The sequence below is a fragment of the Varanus komodoensis genome, unplaced genomic scaffold (genome assembly GCF_004798865.1).
Source record: "Varanus komodoensis strain SLA01 unplaced genomic scaffold, ASM479886v1 scaffold1, whole genome shotgun sequence".
In the NCBI taxonomy this organism is placed as follows: domain Eukaryota; kingdom Metazoa; phylum Chordata; class Lepidosauria; order Squamata; family Varanidae; genus Varanus; species Varanus komodoensis.
Window position 1 is genome coordinate 129,046,683 of NW_025335268.1, and position 16,793 is coordinate 129,063,475.

A 16,793-nucleotide genomic window follows, 5' to 3' on the forward strand; every position below is an offset into this window, starting at 1 on the left:
TTAGCCTTCTCCTCCAGTTCTTCCTATCTCCTTTGTTTTTCACTTAATTGTTGTATTTCTCCCCACACTCGCTTTCTCTTTATTGCAATGTTATCTAAAGGTTGCTCGTCAGATAGCTGAAGGACAGGATGTCAGATTCAATGCTCCTTTAGTCTGTCACCACTGTTTGAAGGGCCTGGAGTCTGTAACAAAATGTCAAAGGCATTTTTGCAGCACATGGGAACCAGATGTGCTTGAAGATGGACTTTGGGGAGAAGAGGGCAACTGAAATGTGTAGATTTAATCTTCCCGGTCAAATGGACAGATAACATTTTTAATAGACTAAAACGACTGCCTGTCAATGTGACATGCAGGTCTGTTGTCTAGTGATCTCTAATGTCCATACTGAGCTTGGCTGGGACTAGTTCAGCCCCTCTTGATGGGATTCATATTCTTTGAGTGTGTCCCCAAATAAGTCGGACTACAGTCAGATCATACATTTTTTCCAGGAAAACACAGCTGTAATTTTAAATATCAATAATATTTTATTATGCCCTAATAAGTCTGCTAGAGAAAGGAATAAAAGTAAAATGGAAAGTGGCAGCTGATTAAGCCAGCAGGTAAAATGAGGGGGAATAGGATGTAATGGGATTGTTTGATGTGGATTTGGAAAAGTATTGCATAAAGGATTGGCAGAGATCAGCACTGCAAAACTCTTAGATTGTTGATTAATTTGAAGCATAATAAGGTATGTATTTAAGTCATTTGAAGGACCCTTTGAAATGTCTATTGCAAGCCTATAGTCTGAAGGGTTGCAGTGGTTGGTCCTAAAGGAGCAATGCATCATATATATTAGTAAGATGAAGTGGACTTAACTAAGTGCAAAACAATCTGAATTCTTCTTTGCACCAATCTTCCGCTACAGATGGTAGCTAATGCTATTCTGGGATCCAGTGATCTGGTTCTGTGTAGAGCTGGAATGAGTATTTAACATGAATTTTGTGTTGTATGAACTTGCAATCATGTTCATAAAGAACAGTATAGTTTTTAAGAGGCATTTCAGCAGTGTTTCTGCATCTTTCCTTCCTTTCCTTCCACTATTTAGATGTCTGTTACTTTTCCAAAGCCACAACTGTGTGCTCAACTAAACTATTTGAATTTAACTCAGCTTTAACTAGATAGTGGGAGAGAGGGGTGTGGGCAGAGTGGTGGTCATTTTCAAATGGTATCAACATTGAATTCCTAAATGAGATGGCTGCCTGTAGGAAATTATTCAGACACTGGACGAGGAATTATGAAGGCCCTAAAGGATTTTACGCTTTAGAAATAAAAATGTAGCTGGGCATGTTTATGAAACCAAATCTGCCCAAAGGGTATGTCTTTTGCATTGTGTAGTCCTGGGTTAAAGGATTTGCAGTTGTGTAGAGCTGCTGTCCGTGCAGATATTGAAGAAAATGGCTAGCATGAAAGAATTAATAATTATTAATGTTGACAGTTAAATAGTTCACACAGGCAGTGGCAATGAATCCTCTCACAGAGATGAAAAGGAGAGCTTGCATCACTTGGAGCTATTTTTCTAATCTCTCTAAAGTTGCAGAATGAAGAAAGAGTCCACATGCTGAGAATGGGAGGGAGCTTCTTGCTTTGAGTCATGTAGATATAGGGTTGTCCATATGAATTGCTTCCTTGCTATCTGAGGCAGGCAAAACCCTCAGTTTTGTTCAATATTCATACATAACTTTCTTGTAGGTACATCTATTCATGTACCTACAAAAAGAGCTACATGAGCAAAATTTCCAGTTGTACCTAGCATGACTGAGATAGACAAAATGGAGAAAGTGTATAGAATGTATGCCTTATCCTTAAAACAAGGCTATTTAAAATATGCAAAATGGGAACTCAGAATGAATCCTTTCTTTGAAAGCTTGGTTAGAATGTCTGGGGTAGCAGCCAACATTAATCCTACACAGAGCAGAACCACTGAAATGAATGGGACTCCAAAATATGACTCATTGAAATCTCATTCATGTTGGTGTGTCTACTCTACCTAGGTCTGATATCCGATATTAGCCTTACAGTCCTCCTTGCAACCATTCTAGAATAGTTTCCGACTGGAGATTACAAAGCGGACCATTCACTCTTTTTCTTGCTTTCTTCTCTTTACTCTATAGGCTGTTCAGTATTAAACCGGGACTAAGACAAGAGTATTAAATAAATACCCGGAACCACAGTATTAAGGTAAGACATTGCACTGCATTCCAATAGTTCTAATCAAGAGAGTACCCACTTAGGGCCGAAGTATGTAGAACCATTAGACCTGGAAGAGACCTCTTATCAAGTTGACCCACTGGCAATATAACTTTTCTTTGTTCATCCATGGTGCTAAATCTTCACACATCTGAAAGAGTCAACACTATTTATGTAGGGATTAGAGTTTCTGATGTACATTTGATAACTTTGAGGAAATACCTCAAGTCCTGAAATGAGCTAATCAAAATATGGGCAGCTTCATTTCTAAAGGCTCATGGAGTGTGTTGGTGAAAAGTCTTGGCACGAATGGCTTTTCTGAAAGTACTTTGAGTCAAATGTTGGTGGAGACCAAGGCTTTTCCTTCTTTGCTATCTGGGCAACAGCAAGCACAGCAAGGGAGCCAGAAGATAGCAGGCTCCCACTGTGGCAGTTTCTTTGTCTGCAGAGCATCACTCCCTCTGTTACCACCACCTTGGCAGAGACTCTGCTCTGCTGAGCAGATCAGCTGCAAAAGCATCCATTTACCCTCAAGTGAAATAATACAAGCAGCTGTAGAAAAAAGTTTAGACTGAGGCTTATAATAATGCATTATTACTTAAATAAGATCTCTCACCCATACCGGCAACTTCAGATAGCTCTTTGCCACTCAAGGTGTACTTTCACAAGGCTGGATCTACCAACCATAATGTGGAAATGAATAAATGACACTCTGTGCTTTTCAGCAGGTTTCTGAATTTGGAATTGGCAGTTCCGCACCATCTGTGATGTGGAGTGGTGCACAGCTCCAGCAAAGGCTGTTCTCAGCTGGACCCTTCAGGTCCAGTAGGTGTGCATGTATCTATGCAGAGCTTCATGAAGCTTGCATCTGTAATGCAAGTTGGCAAAAGAAGCTTGTATTAATGCAACAGGTCATAAATTGGGCAGCTTCTAGTGATGCAATGCTCACTAGCTGCAAAATAACACATACCTATCAAATCTGGGCAAAGGGGTAGACCAGATTATTTTAACAAAGAAACTAATGGCATGAACATCAACTATCTCAAAAATAAAGTGATGGTCAGGATTCCTAGGAATGAGTGAATTGCCTGTTGTTCAGACAATGGACCTGAGGAAGAAAGAAGTTTGTGGTGTGTATGTGTATAGTGTACCATACTACCTGGCTAGTCAAAGACTATAAGTCAGCAGCACTGAAAGTAACATCAGCCATGTTCACTAATGTGCTTGAAGGAATAAAATTATCTACAAATATACTGGTTTTTCCCAGGGATAATGAGAACCCAGTTGCAAACATGCATAAAGATCTTAAAGGACCTTCCTTAACGGCAGCAAATTTAAATTATCATATTGCTAGAAATATAATGATGCACTCTTCATATAAAGGGCCGGCTTGATGAAGTTTGCAAATAAGTATTATGGATAAAACAGCCAATTAGATCAATACCTCTCTACTTCTGTTGGTAAGGTATGGATTTAGATGCATCCCTGAGGAATAACAATTGTGAGCTTTTTACCTCAGCTGAAGAATCAATAATATAATCCACATATTCATTATATTTCTATGATAAATATAAAATGAGAAGTGGGCTGGTTCATCTGCCTCAGGGCAATCTTCCTATGAAATGATAATTTTGGTAGCAATCTGATTTAAACTTGCCTGATAGTAAGTAACTTACCTATATTCAGTGAGTATCATTGAATGTATTGGGAGAGTTAGTAGGATAGGATTGTGCTGTTGAGACAGCTGTTCACAAAGATACCATCTATTAAGGAAAAGGACCACTGGTGTTTTATAATATGGATTCCATGCCTGTAAGTCTCCCTGAATTAAGTAGTGCTTCATACTATAAGAAACCAAGCATAAGATAATGGCATGAGTTCTTGTTTGTCAGCATGGATGAATAAGGCTTTCTGGCTGAACTTTCCTCATTTCCAGTTACAAAACCTCACAAGACTTATGCTAATTATAAACAGATTCTGTTCCCTGGATGAGAAAAGGAAAGTACTCCACTTAAGGAAGTATGTACATTTTGTTCAACTGGATGTTGTAATTAAATATCTGAACAAGAGGCAGGGGGAGTGAAGGACTCTGCCCATTTTATCCAACTTAGTGTGTTCTTCAGATGTGTTAGCCTATTATTCCCATCATCCACAGTGAGTGCGGCTATTGGTTATACCTGGTATATGTGTATGAGTTCAATTTAGGTAGAAGGCACTGCCATTATGGAGAAGGGCTGAAAAAGTAAACTGGTTAATAGCGATGAGAATCATAAGCAAGTGAATTAGATGGTTTGCGAAGATGGTCCTCATGGTCAAATGATGGCATAAAGATGCTGTCAAGATTTTTAAAAATAGTTAAAGAGGAAAGTCCCAGCTAGTCTTTCCTAGATCCTCTGCCACCTGCTAACCTACCTGTCCTCCCCTTTGGGGAAAGGGGCAGTAGACTAGCAACAGAAGCCTGGACCAGAGTTAAGCAGAACTGTGTCTGCTTCAATTCTACTTTGAGCGGACGCCTCACCACATATCTTACTCTTACCTGAATCCTAGGGTTTTCCATTTGGAGTTGCCAAAAAGAAATGACAAAGCAGGATGTTAATTTGCATATGCTAATATACTACATGCTAATATGGTATATTAATATAGCTGTAATATAATATAGATGCAAACTTAGAAATAATTGTTCCAATTTAATGAATAGAAACCCAGTATATTCCACCACAGTGTGGAAGGCTGCGACCAAGTAACTTGGATGCTATCTGTCAGTTTTGTCTCTGGGTGCTTTATTTTTAAGGTGGAATTGGGCAGGCCAGGCTTTCTTATGGAGGATGGCACTCTGTAAACAGAATACTGGCCACTTATATCCAAGGAGCTCAGCAGGTTCATGTGAGCTAGGTTTCACCAATGGTGCAGCACAGATAGTTCTGGGCCAAATAGTTGGTTTAGTTGAATCTACTCCTTTTCTCTACTTTAGTGTAAGCATATAAATTCCCAGCTGAGACTGGGACCATGGTACTTCCAAGAGAAAAGGATTTAAATTGCACACATCTGACTACAGTGGGAGGAGGTAAGAAAAGAAAGCAACACAAGGCTTTCCCCTTTTTCTTAATCCCCTGGGACGGAATTTGTCAGAAAACAGGTACAGGAGAGGTTAAAGCTCATTCTCATGAAACAACATAGTCCAGATTGGGAACATGCACACTTAAATGAACAGAAAGAAAAACAGAAGGCTCAGCTATACCACTGTGATTATTAGAATTCATTGTCCAACCAGTAGTGCCCTTTTTGGAATCCCATATTTCAATGTGGTTCCTCATAATAGAGTTGAATGGTTCTTATTCCCAGGTTGCAGTACAGAGAGACATTTCATGCACCGAATTGCAAGAGCATTAAGCAAAAATATGGCTCCTCATAAGATTTCTTCCTCCCCCTCTCCCTGCACAGCGATTACAAATTTTAGATTTTGCTTCTATGTTTAATGAATGCGGGCAGTTCACATCCTTAAATATCCTTATCCTTCATCCATCTTTCCTTGACATGCTGCATGATCCATCTCACAAGCTTTCTAATCTTTTCCATCTCTAATTGGATGCAAGAAAAGGTTATGGGGCTTTGTGAGAGTCTGTCCTCAGCCGCCTTTGAGCGTGTTTGGCTGTAGGGATTTGTTGCAGACAGCTACATGTGTCTGAGATGCTGAAATAGTTCACAGCCCTTCAACCCTGCCTGTGCTCTGCCTCCCCCTTCCACTCACCCGCCCCAGCACTGCTGCTGCCGAGACAAATTGAAATGTAGACCATGCTCAGCTCACCATTATTTAGCATCAGAAACAATGAGCGGAAGGAAGGAGACTTGTCCCAGTTACTTTGGTGGATTCAGCCGAATGGACATTAGAGTATGTTCCATCTGCCTCCTTTCAAGGGTGGTGCTTTCTTTGCATATGTTAACCTTAGCCAGGGTTCTGTGTGCTCAGCATCTTCAAGCAGATGAGTTTGGAAGGATGACCAAACAGGGCGCCTCAAGGATTCAAGTCAAAGAGCCACTGGGCTCATTTAGAAATCTTTATGAAAGGGAGGCTGTAAACATGGGGGTGGCAGCCCGCGGCCCTGGGGCCTTTTGTAGACCCTGCCACCCTGGGACCACCACATTCATTTACGGGGAATAATGGCTGTTTTGACACTATGGAGTGCCAAGACCAAGCGAAATTGACTCTTGTCGTGCACGGTAGTGCTTTGCTGCCAAACTTTTCAGGGCAAGCTGCCACTTTTTTTCTGCAGTGCCCTGCTGAGTGTGTGCTGCTTTGCGGAGTGCAGCCTGTTAGTGTGAGGAGCTCCAGGTGGGTTCTGGATAAGGTTGTTCAAGTGGGATTTACTATTGCTGATTATCAAAGGGAGAATTTCCGTACATTTCCGAATTGGCATCCTGTGATGAGAAAACCTGCAAGTGTTGAAATAGTCCATTTTCCACAACTGTTAAAGGCATACAAATTCTGACCTGCAATCTGTCAGTCAGAATTTACAGGTAAAATCAAGTTAATTACTTGCTTAACAAATAGGCAAGTGTGTCAGGGGGAGGAGCTGCAGCATGGTGGGGCCCTTGGATCACTCCCGGGTATAAGCACATGCATTCCCAGTTGAGACTGGGCATTGATCAGGAGAGAATCCTAATGGGTTCATCTTTCACCTTGCTTTCCCCAACAGCTGTCAAGGGGTGAGCTGTCAAGGGAAAGCAAATGTGTCCGGAATCTTTGCTTGTGAAAAGGGGATGGCCAGTTGATCATTCCCTTCGGGGTGAGATCCTCATTTCTTCTTTTCTTTTTTCCCCTGATAGTCCTCATGGAAATGCACATTCTGCACATTTTCCTAAGACACAGGCTGCTTGATAAAGTGCCTCCCAGCCCATTTTTCTGGGGAAGAGATTATTTTACTACTAACTAAAATCTGGATCCCCTTTAAAGGAAGATGGGTGGAGTTGACATGGCAGTGACACATATCTGTTTATGTCACATGGCTGAATGTGACCTTTGTTACCTTCCTTTTGCATTGGGGAAAGTTACTTAGCATTGTTGGGGAACAGCCAGCCAATAGTGTTGATATTGCTTCTGTAGCAGTGATAAAATTACGCCCTGTGCTTCTGGGTTCGCATGCATCATGCACTTGTTCCTTCACTGCTGGCTTGTGAACTGGGCAGCAGAGAGGAAGGCAATCCGCAGTCAAACTTCCTGTGCCCACCACAGGCCTTCCTTGATCGCAAAACAGATGGAAGGCAGATAACGTGATCAGGAGGAAGAACCCAGGATTTCTTGCAGTTACTGCTCTCTGAACCTGCTAATGTTAAAATAGCAAATGCTGGTGCCTTGAAGGAGAGACAATGAGGGGTGTTTCCACACAGATCAGCAACCTCATGCCTTCCTCCTGCCGTCTTCCTGTGACCCCCTTGAACTAAGGGGTGCTAATTGGAACCCCTTTTCTGATGAAATGGTCTGGAGATATTGCACAATACTGGCTGGGTGCAAACAACATGATAACCCATTTCAACAAAACCTCGAGAACAAGATGCACTCAACCTTTGAGTGTTGATAATGGTGTTGTCTGAACCCAGTCACTGTTTTGGGAATTCTGAGTTCATCAAATAAAAGTTTTGTTTTGCCCAGATAAGGATTTTGGAATATAGAGGTCATTGTCATTATCACTAATGTCATTTCATTGTCATTGTCATTAGATGATGATGGTTGTGGGTCTAACTTTTTCAGGCTGTGTCATGTGTGTCCAAATATAATGTTTATGGGCAGGCAAATTCTAAACACTAAATATATACAGTCTGCAAAACTGAAATTAGGACCTACACATGTTATTTAAAAATGTTCTTTCAGTGCACAATATTTTGCTGGGATTTGAGGGGACTACATTATTTCAATCAAACAGCTCCTGGTCCTTACTGTACCACAACTACTTTAGGATTTTAGAAATATGCTATTAACATACAGTTTTCATAGAGGCAACAAATGCATTAATGCCTTTATTTAAGCCAAATTATTTGAAAACTTCAGAAGAAGAAAACAGTTATTTTAATAACACTAAGGATCAATTCATACAGTTACACCATTCATGACCAGACAACCTTTTCTCTGCCACTTTGAACTATATATTACAAGTTTTATACACTATCACATACCTTCTGAATGAAAGCGCAGAGTTGTCGTGTTTAAAAATGCCATTTTATACTTGCAGTTATTCAGATGACTTATTGGCCTTTTCCACAATAGATAAAGAAAGAAAGAAAAATCTGCCACAGTCAGTGCAGTTAATTAGCAATTATTTTTACAACACCACTTCAGAATTGTTTATTATGTATTACATTTCTAGCCTGCTTTTGTCTGTCTGTAGGAGCTTCCCCTTACCATTTCATTTTTACAATGACCATGAAGTGAGTGAGGCTGAGAGAGCATGGCTGGCACAAGGATGCTTTAATGGGGATTCTGAGTTTTCCTTGTCCCAGTTTAACACTCTAGCACAGATTCCCCAAGCTGGTGCCCTCCAAATTGGTTGGGCTGCAACTACTAGAATTCTCTATTAGCATGACCAGTGGCTATTATATCCATGGCACCACACTGATTCTCAAAGGGTTTATTACACAACTGAATTCTAAGCATGCTGCTGAATTCTAGAACATTGAACTTTGGTACTAGCCGTTAAAACAGCCCCTTTCTGGATTAATTTATCCACTTGCTTTGGCAATAGCAGAAAAATGGTTTAAGTGCAGTGGCTCCCACTTACTCCAGAAAGACAGAAAGGAAATAGCCTGAAAAGATCTGGCTATGAATCTTGGCCCGAAAGCCATTATAAAAACAAACAAGAGGGGAAAAAACCCACACTTGCACAATAGTTTTGTCAATTTGTAATGTGCAGTGATGACCTTTGGAGATTGGCCAGCTCATGATGCTTTTCAAAATTCTGTTTCCTAATGCATGGTACAGCTTGTTCCTTTTGCATCTCATTATTTGGTTTGTGGGCAATTTTAGCAACCAGCCATTTATTAATAATGCTTTTTGGTAATGTCTGTATCAGTAGCTTTTTATTCATACAGCCTGGGGGTAGTTGTTGTGAAATTTGGGTTTAGTAACATCTTCATTTTTGAAATTATGATAGGATCCTATTTCCTGTCTGCTCAGATTTGTGAGGGTTAGAAATGATTGCCTTGATGCCAAGGTGGGTTGATTTCCGGGCATGCAGAGAGCAGCTGGCAATTAAACAAAATGCTTTTATTAGAAAAAGGAAATTTCTATACACACTTTTCATGCCTGAAACAGAAAAATAAAAAACATAGAATTAGATTTTACAATAACTGTGCCAGCAGAGGTCTTCTCCCCTTTTCCACCAAAAATGTTTAGACAGAGACATCCCATGCCGGAAGTTGGAGAGCCTTCTTTTTGTCTCAGTATGCTCAGGATTTCAGCCTTAGACTTGTGATAGAAGACAGGAACCCCATCCTGAGGTGAAACCTATACCTTTAGTCCTATGTCAGTTATGTTCCTAATCTCCAGACCATCTTCCTCTTCCTCGCCTTATGCTGGCAGGTATAGACAAAGATGTTCTAGCTAAAGCTTTATTATGGTAATGGAAATGAAAACTGCTGGCTTTCAGGTATGCCTACAGTGAGAAAAAGTTGGCTCTAAATTGAGATCTTCTCACCTATCCCAAACCAAATTACCAACATCCTTCCTTTAAGGCCTATCCTCTTGGCATAGAGCCAGCTACTTAAAGCATAGTTAATGTACCCTCTTTAACTGACATTTGACCCTGGGGTTAGTTGTGTCTGTTCCAGCCTCCTCCTCATTAACATGATCGCTATGGCCTCCCATGGTATCTGAGCTTCTCTCTGAGTCAGCTGGCCTTGGGATTTCAGCTAGGAAGTCCACTCCTACCTCTTCATCTTACCAAGAAATGTTTTAATAAATAAATAAGAATCTGTTCTCATAAAGGTTCTTCTGCAGCAGCAATAGACCCAAGCCCTCTACCTACTACCATGCTTAGCAACTATTATGTTTCACATTTGCTGATTGTTTAATACAAGGTGGTATAGCTCCTTCAAAGCTCTTGACTCTAAATGCAAGTACTTTCAATCAGCTAATAGTATCATTGACTTCTTTGTCCATGTCAGAGAAACTTGAAAAGCTTCTTTATACAGTGCAGATGGCAATCTGTTCAAAATTGTTTATCAACCTCAAGTTTTCCCCCTGTATTTATTTCTCTTAGAGTATGCTACTCAAAAAGCAGTTTCCAAAAGTCATTCTGACTCTAATCTTTTACACAGCCTATTAATCTTTGGTTCTCTTTGGTGCCTGTCAGCAAACTCTGAGTGGCCTTTGCGTATCTGTCCTCCCACTCTGCATTTTTGCTAACTGGACTTCTTCAACTGCCCAGTGGGAACACCTTAGAGAGGGGAGGAGAGGAGACCAGAGAAATGCTGTATCACCTCATATGCTGCCCTCTTCCTCTTCCCCAAAATGCCTCCTTTTACCCTTCTCCAAGGCCTTGGAAAGCAGCCTGGGTGGTTCTGCTCACACCAGCTGCAAGGCAGCTAGAAAGTGGGAGTCAGATCTTCAATTCCCAGCTCAAATGGTAGAACGCAGTCTGCAATCTCAGGTCTGTGAATCCAAAAAAAGCCCGACAGCTCCTCACACAATGTCTGGAAGTCATAGGATTACTCCCTCTGCTCTCCCTTGTATATCTGCCTTTACCATCTAACACTATTAGTACTGTTCTTATATGTAAGCAAAATCTTATGGCATATTCATATAGCATTCTGCCTTAAATAAGTTTGTTACCATATCTGTTAAAGTTCTTACAATGCGATCTACTCCAAGTAACCTCCTAATAGATATTTATCTGTAATACATAGGACAGTATGGTAAGAAAGGATATGTGTGGGGGAAACGGAGTGCAATGTTGAAACTGCAGTAGTACATGTGATTAATGAAAGTGAGAAACAGATGTTTATCCTTTGAAGATGTTTCTTAACGAGGGGAACAATTAAAAGGAGAGGATTTAGTTATTTATTTAAATCAGTGGTGGGCAACTAGTAGTGCCCCAGATTTTTTGGCCTACAACTCCTATAAGCAGTGGTTAAGTGAATGAAGCCAACGTTTATTAACTTACAAGCACAAATCCAAGAGGAAGTTGTGTGCGGTCTGTCTGTGAATGTCTGGGCATTTCAGCATATAATGCCTGCCTATGGCACTGCTCAAATTCAGTAGTTCTGATTGTGAGACGAACTTTTTCAAAGAGCCCAGCACTGCTCAAACCCAATCCATCACTCAGTATCGGTTCTGTATAAATTCTTTCTCTTCAGTGATTTCATTTTTATCTTCTACAATATGAGTTTTTCCTTCTGTTGCATCTTATATTTAGATTGTTATTTTAATTAATAGTCATTCATGGGTGATCAAGCTGTGGTCCTCCAGGCCCAAACAAAGTCTGTGAAAAGGATTTGCTAAAGGGCTGTAGTAAGCAAAACATAATTCTTATCCTTCTTTTGGTGTGTACAGACAAGTTATTTTAAACTGAAATGGAACTGATTTCTTACATATTTTAGCTATAAGCCACCATGTTCTGAAACCATGGCTAAAGTCACTGATACATAATGTCTGCAATCATCAATCAAGGATCAGCATTGTTTTTATATTGAACATTGCTGAACATGGCGGAAGGATCATCCCTGCTTCAAAGCATCCTTGCTGCCTCAAGGGGTGGGGGGATCCAGGGAAAAGGAAGGTTATCCATGAGACACCACACAAATTAGGACAACTTCTATAGTTTTCTTGCTTTGAGCAATCCCAGTAGGTAAATGGAGGAGACTAAACTGAAGTAGCATCTGTCTGCCATCCAAAGAAGTCATAACAATCGGCAAGCATGCAAAGCTAATAAAGGGCTTCAGGGATCACCCCTTAATCTTCCATTTTAAGAGCTTATGAATTAAAATTAGATGCTATTTATTGTTTGTTTGTCTGCCTGAGCTGTGACTTCCCAAACGCTGTCTTCCCCTGACCTTCTGATTTGGTCAGTTTCCTTGATGGACAGCCACAACATATGGATTACTGTAGGACGTACTTCCACAATAGAGCAGATGGAGAGCCTTGCAAGAGAGAAAACAAAAGCTGCCAGTGGGAGACACAGGGCTGCGTATGCAGAGGTTTTGAGGACCCGCCATTGATTAGGAATCCTGCATTTTGCAGATGGGCCGAGAAATGTGGCTGTATTAGTTCCTTTAGCTTGCTCAGCCCAGTGTATCTATAGAAAGGGAACAGTGAGGGGATGGGGGTGGGGAGAGCCGAGGTATGAAATTTTAAAGAGTTGAGTTGGGAGTCTGTCCTAAGAGGCCAGCATGCTGCTAGCGCAACTGATAGAAAGGAATAAATGGTGTTATAGTACTTCCTTCATTGGTAGACAAATCACTGGAGTGGGTATGCTTCATGACGTTCTGCATAAAAACTATTCTGACTGCCTTTATGTAAATGAATCAAGATGGTCTAAAGTGATATATGGTAAAGAACTTATTTGGATTTTGAGTATTTAAAAATATTCCCAAATTATCCTGCTCATTCCATTCTTAGCATTAGGATAACAGAGGACAGGTAATGGTAAGAAAATGGTAAGAACAATATGTATGATTTGAACTATTAGAGTTCCCTTCTATGACTGTGGTGATTTTTAGAACATGTAACACTTTATAATATGCAAGGAATAACCAAAGAGCAAAATCAAAAATAAGGCTGTAGAAATCTAGTCTTCACCATACCAGAAAATGCAGGAGGAAAGGAAGTCAGGTAACACTATTATTTATGTTAAAACCCTAAAATACTTTTCTTCCTATAAATGACATTTTCAATATCCCTTTAAATGTCTCCTTTACTTTGTACTATCAAGCATTAGCATGTTGCTGTTGTATTTGAGATGAAAGGCAGAAAGCCCTGAAGAAACATGTTTTATTATGGAATCACTCGTAATTAAGTGAATAAATACCATAAAACAGGAATCACAAAGTGTCTTCCTGGGAACATTAGCAACTGGCATTTTACAGTTCATCCTGTAACTTGTAAATAAAAACTAATTGCTTAATTGCTACCCAATGTGTTCTAGTAGTTCTGAGGGGCTGATTAAAAACTGTTCTCTGTTGTGGGGTATATTTCATTTAATTGTGCCAAGGGAATACTGCCATTTTTCTCTCTGACTTCTCCTTCTCTTCTCCTGTGTCCCTACAAATGTTCCTTGAGGGAGAGCCTCTTTAGAACAGATGGAGCCTTTTCTCATTCTTCTAAATGTTTCATAGACTTTATGCCCACTCCTGTACTATATTTTTTCTGACTGAACCGGAGCTAGCTCATGCTATCGTTTAGCCCCATTCAGGCTATTAAAAAGGAGGGGGGAATTCCATCACCATTGTCCAGTCGAGTATGCCATGAGCTGGGAAAAGGAACTGTTTCCAAGTCAGAGGTCACAGAGGCTATTCTCAATTGTTCATCTTGGAATACAGCAAATGCTAAAGGCAGGGAGATTATTCCCACTATTAATACCACCTTTAAAAACACTATAAATACTATCTGCAAAATATTAATGTGCGAACCCAATTGGAATGGGTAGTTGTGTGCCTTTTTCAGTGGTAGAGCACATGTTTGTATGCTAAAGATCCCAGGTTTAATCTTTGGCATCTCCAGGTAGGGCTCCGAGAAACTCACATCTGGAACCCTGAAGATGCACAGCCCATCAGTGTAGACAGTGCTTAGATGAGTCAATTGTCTGACTTAACATAAGGCAGTTTTCAGTATTTAGGAAAACTTGTATTACTGATTATTAATATTGTCGGAGCTTCCACACAAGAGTCTTCCAGTGTCATCATTCACAGAAGTTTACAGAGGATCTGGATGATTATGTCTTCTCATGACCCTCCCATGTTTTCCTACAGCTTCTCTCTTCTTTTCCCCCAGTGTGGAAAATCTATCAAGGAGGAAGAGTCAGGTCATCTCCATAATGCCTTCTGATTGCTGCCTCTAGTAGCCCTCCCTCTAGAAGGGCCCTATGACAGCCTTCCCCAAGCTGGTGGTCTCCAGATTTGCTGGCTGTGAGGGGCCATGGCTCAAAGATAAAGCCCAAGTTTTGCATGTGGAGGATACCAGGTCCAGTCCTTGACATCTGCCGGAAAAACAATCCTGCCTGAGACCCTGAAGAGCTACTGTCAATCAGTATTGATAAATAGTGACCTAGATGGACCAACGCTCTGATTTAGTATGAAGCAGCTTCCTATGTAATTCCAGTTGCCTCCAACCAGTGTGAGCTGCCGGGCAAAACACCTGGAAGGCACCAACTGGGGAAAGATTGCCCTATGCGGTATACTTGCCCCACTTTCTGTTTGCTCCTGTTGAGAGCTTCATTTTTTGAGGGTAATCTGGCTGGAGCTGCATGCTGGAGGCAGTGGGGCCACAGTCTAAACCAGATGAGGCCACTCCTTCACTCCACTCTTCCTTCTCGCACAGCAGATTGCTCAGGGAGTCACAGATCATCCTTTCCAGAAGGCCGAACCTTGCCAGCAGAAGCTTTTGAAATTATGTCATGGAACTGCATAACATTTACCTGAGGGCCACATGCTGCTCTAAGGCTGCAGGTTGTGCACCCCTGTCCTCAGACAAGTGCTCTTAAAAGATGCAAGCCTTGCGGTGGAATCTTGGTTGCATCCAAGAGTAGCTCCTGGGAATTTCAGAGTTTGCTCTTTCTGCCAGTCAGTGTCTACTCATCCTTCATAATCATCAGCCTGTAAAATGTAGCTTTAGGTTGGGATGGAGAAACAGATGTTATTGGATTTCACCTCCCATCAGTTCCAGTCAGCATGGTCAATGGTCAGAGATGTTGGAATAAAATCTAGAGAGCCACAGAATCTCCTTGCTGTAGGCTATACAACAACAGCTATGTGGGTTCACCGTTCATGTATAGTTGTGGTATGAACAGAAGCATGAAAGATTTGGTAACACCCGTTGCTGAACCTTGTGCTCTCATAAAAAAGGTGACTAGATAACTCAAGTAATGGGTCAAAGGCTGCAGTTCTATACAGTAGATATGAATTCCAAGTAAGTATAGTTAATATCTAATGGAAAATTGAGAAACGTGTACCTGCAACGGCAGCAGCAGCTCAGAGCAGCAAACCTTTACATTCCTACCTGGGGGTTAGCTCCACTGAATACGCATAGGATTGTGCTGCAGGTCTGATATTTAAGCTGTACATGTCCTCTAATAGTGCACGTAATAATATATATTGTGAGCTGGCTACCACTGAATTGCCAAGGAAGGTTCTCATTACAGAGATAATTACAAAATCTAGCTAGGCTTCCCAACTTCCCCATCTGTGCTTAAAGAGCCACATATTCTTTCCACTGGTTTAATACATGATAATTGTGCCTATTTCTGATCTTTGCAATCTACTAGTGTGTGATTTGTCTTTGTGACTATAATCATTACTTGGAAGTTTACTTTTAGATTCTCATTTACATAGCATAGTAATTATTCACGCAGATACCGGAAATGAATTAATTTGAAGCTAAATATAGCTGTGTACAGAATGAAAAACATTGAGGGGAAAGAAATAAAAAATACAAAAAGAGTGAGTGCTTTTCATTCTGAGGAAGATCGGATGATTGTTATTTCAAATATGTTCTGCCTAGAACAAGTTCATTGCATTCAAAGTTTGAGCAGTTCTTTGCCTCAGGGCACAGATATTATGGGGAAGGATTACTATTATTACTATTATCATCACCATCATTATTCTGTTGTAATATAAACAATATGCAAGACAGTTATAAAACCAAAGCACATTGGTGCCCCTCTTCTTCCAAGAACAGTGGCCTCCTTGCTCATGAACTGCAGTGTTTCTCTTTACAGCTAGTTCACATCGTACTTCATCTGTGTGCACTGACAACCATCGCTAGAGCATAAGCTGGTGCTATGCTGTGGTGCCTGCACATCCTGAAGTGGCCCCATCTTCTCCTTCCTCCCCTTCTCCAGGCCCACCTGTTGACTGCCACTGCATGCACAAGCCTGCTCCATTCAGCGGTGGGCACATGGTGGGCAGCTCTGGGGGATGACATGAGCGCCAGGCCCTGAGAAACCCTCCCCAGAGAGACTTCCATTGTTGCCTTTTCAGCGCTTCTTCTGCAGGCATTTTACTGTGTCAGCATTTTTGTTTTCCTTATGTTACTGAGTTTTTAGGTCTTTCCCTTGCTGTTGCTTCTTATTATGCTTTATTCTGTTTTCCCATGTTGTATTTTTGGCTTTCGTTGTGACCAGTCCAAAATTCTTTGGCTACCAGGCAGTTTAAAAATGTAGCAGAGTGAGTAATAGTTAAGAAATATTTGAGAACTGCAAGCACTTGCTTTGGCTAAAGAATCCGTAACTGTCTTGTCCTCTTAGGGCTCAGTTCTACTGCAATATATTATCATTCTCACTACTTGTCTTGATTACTTTCCCATCTGAGAAGCAGACTTGTGGGAGGACATACCTTTTCGTTCCATTGAGCAGCATTAGCCCCAT

The 16,793-nt window shown here is 40.9% G+C and overlaps 1 protein-coding gene across 4 annotated transcripts in view; it reads left to right on the forward strand.

Moving 5' to 3' along the window:
• The window catches only part of NFASC (neurofascin), a 206,407-nt gene that overhangs the window by 53,866 nt on the left and 135,748 nt on the right, over positions 1-16,793 (forward strand). For all 4 annotated transcript variants that reach the window (XM_044445788.1, XM_044445748.1, XM_044445768.1 and 1 more), the window contains exon 2: positions 2,151-2,217. The gene's annotated coding sequence lies outside the window, so the exon portion shown is untranslated. The remainder of the gene's footprint in view (positions 1-2,150; positions 2,218-16,793) is intronic.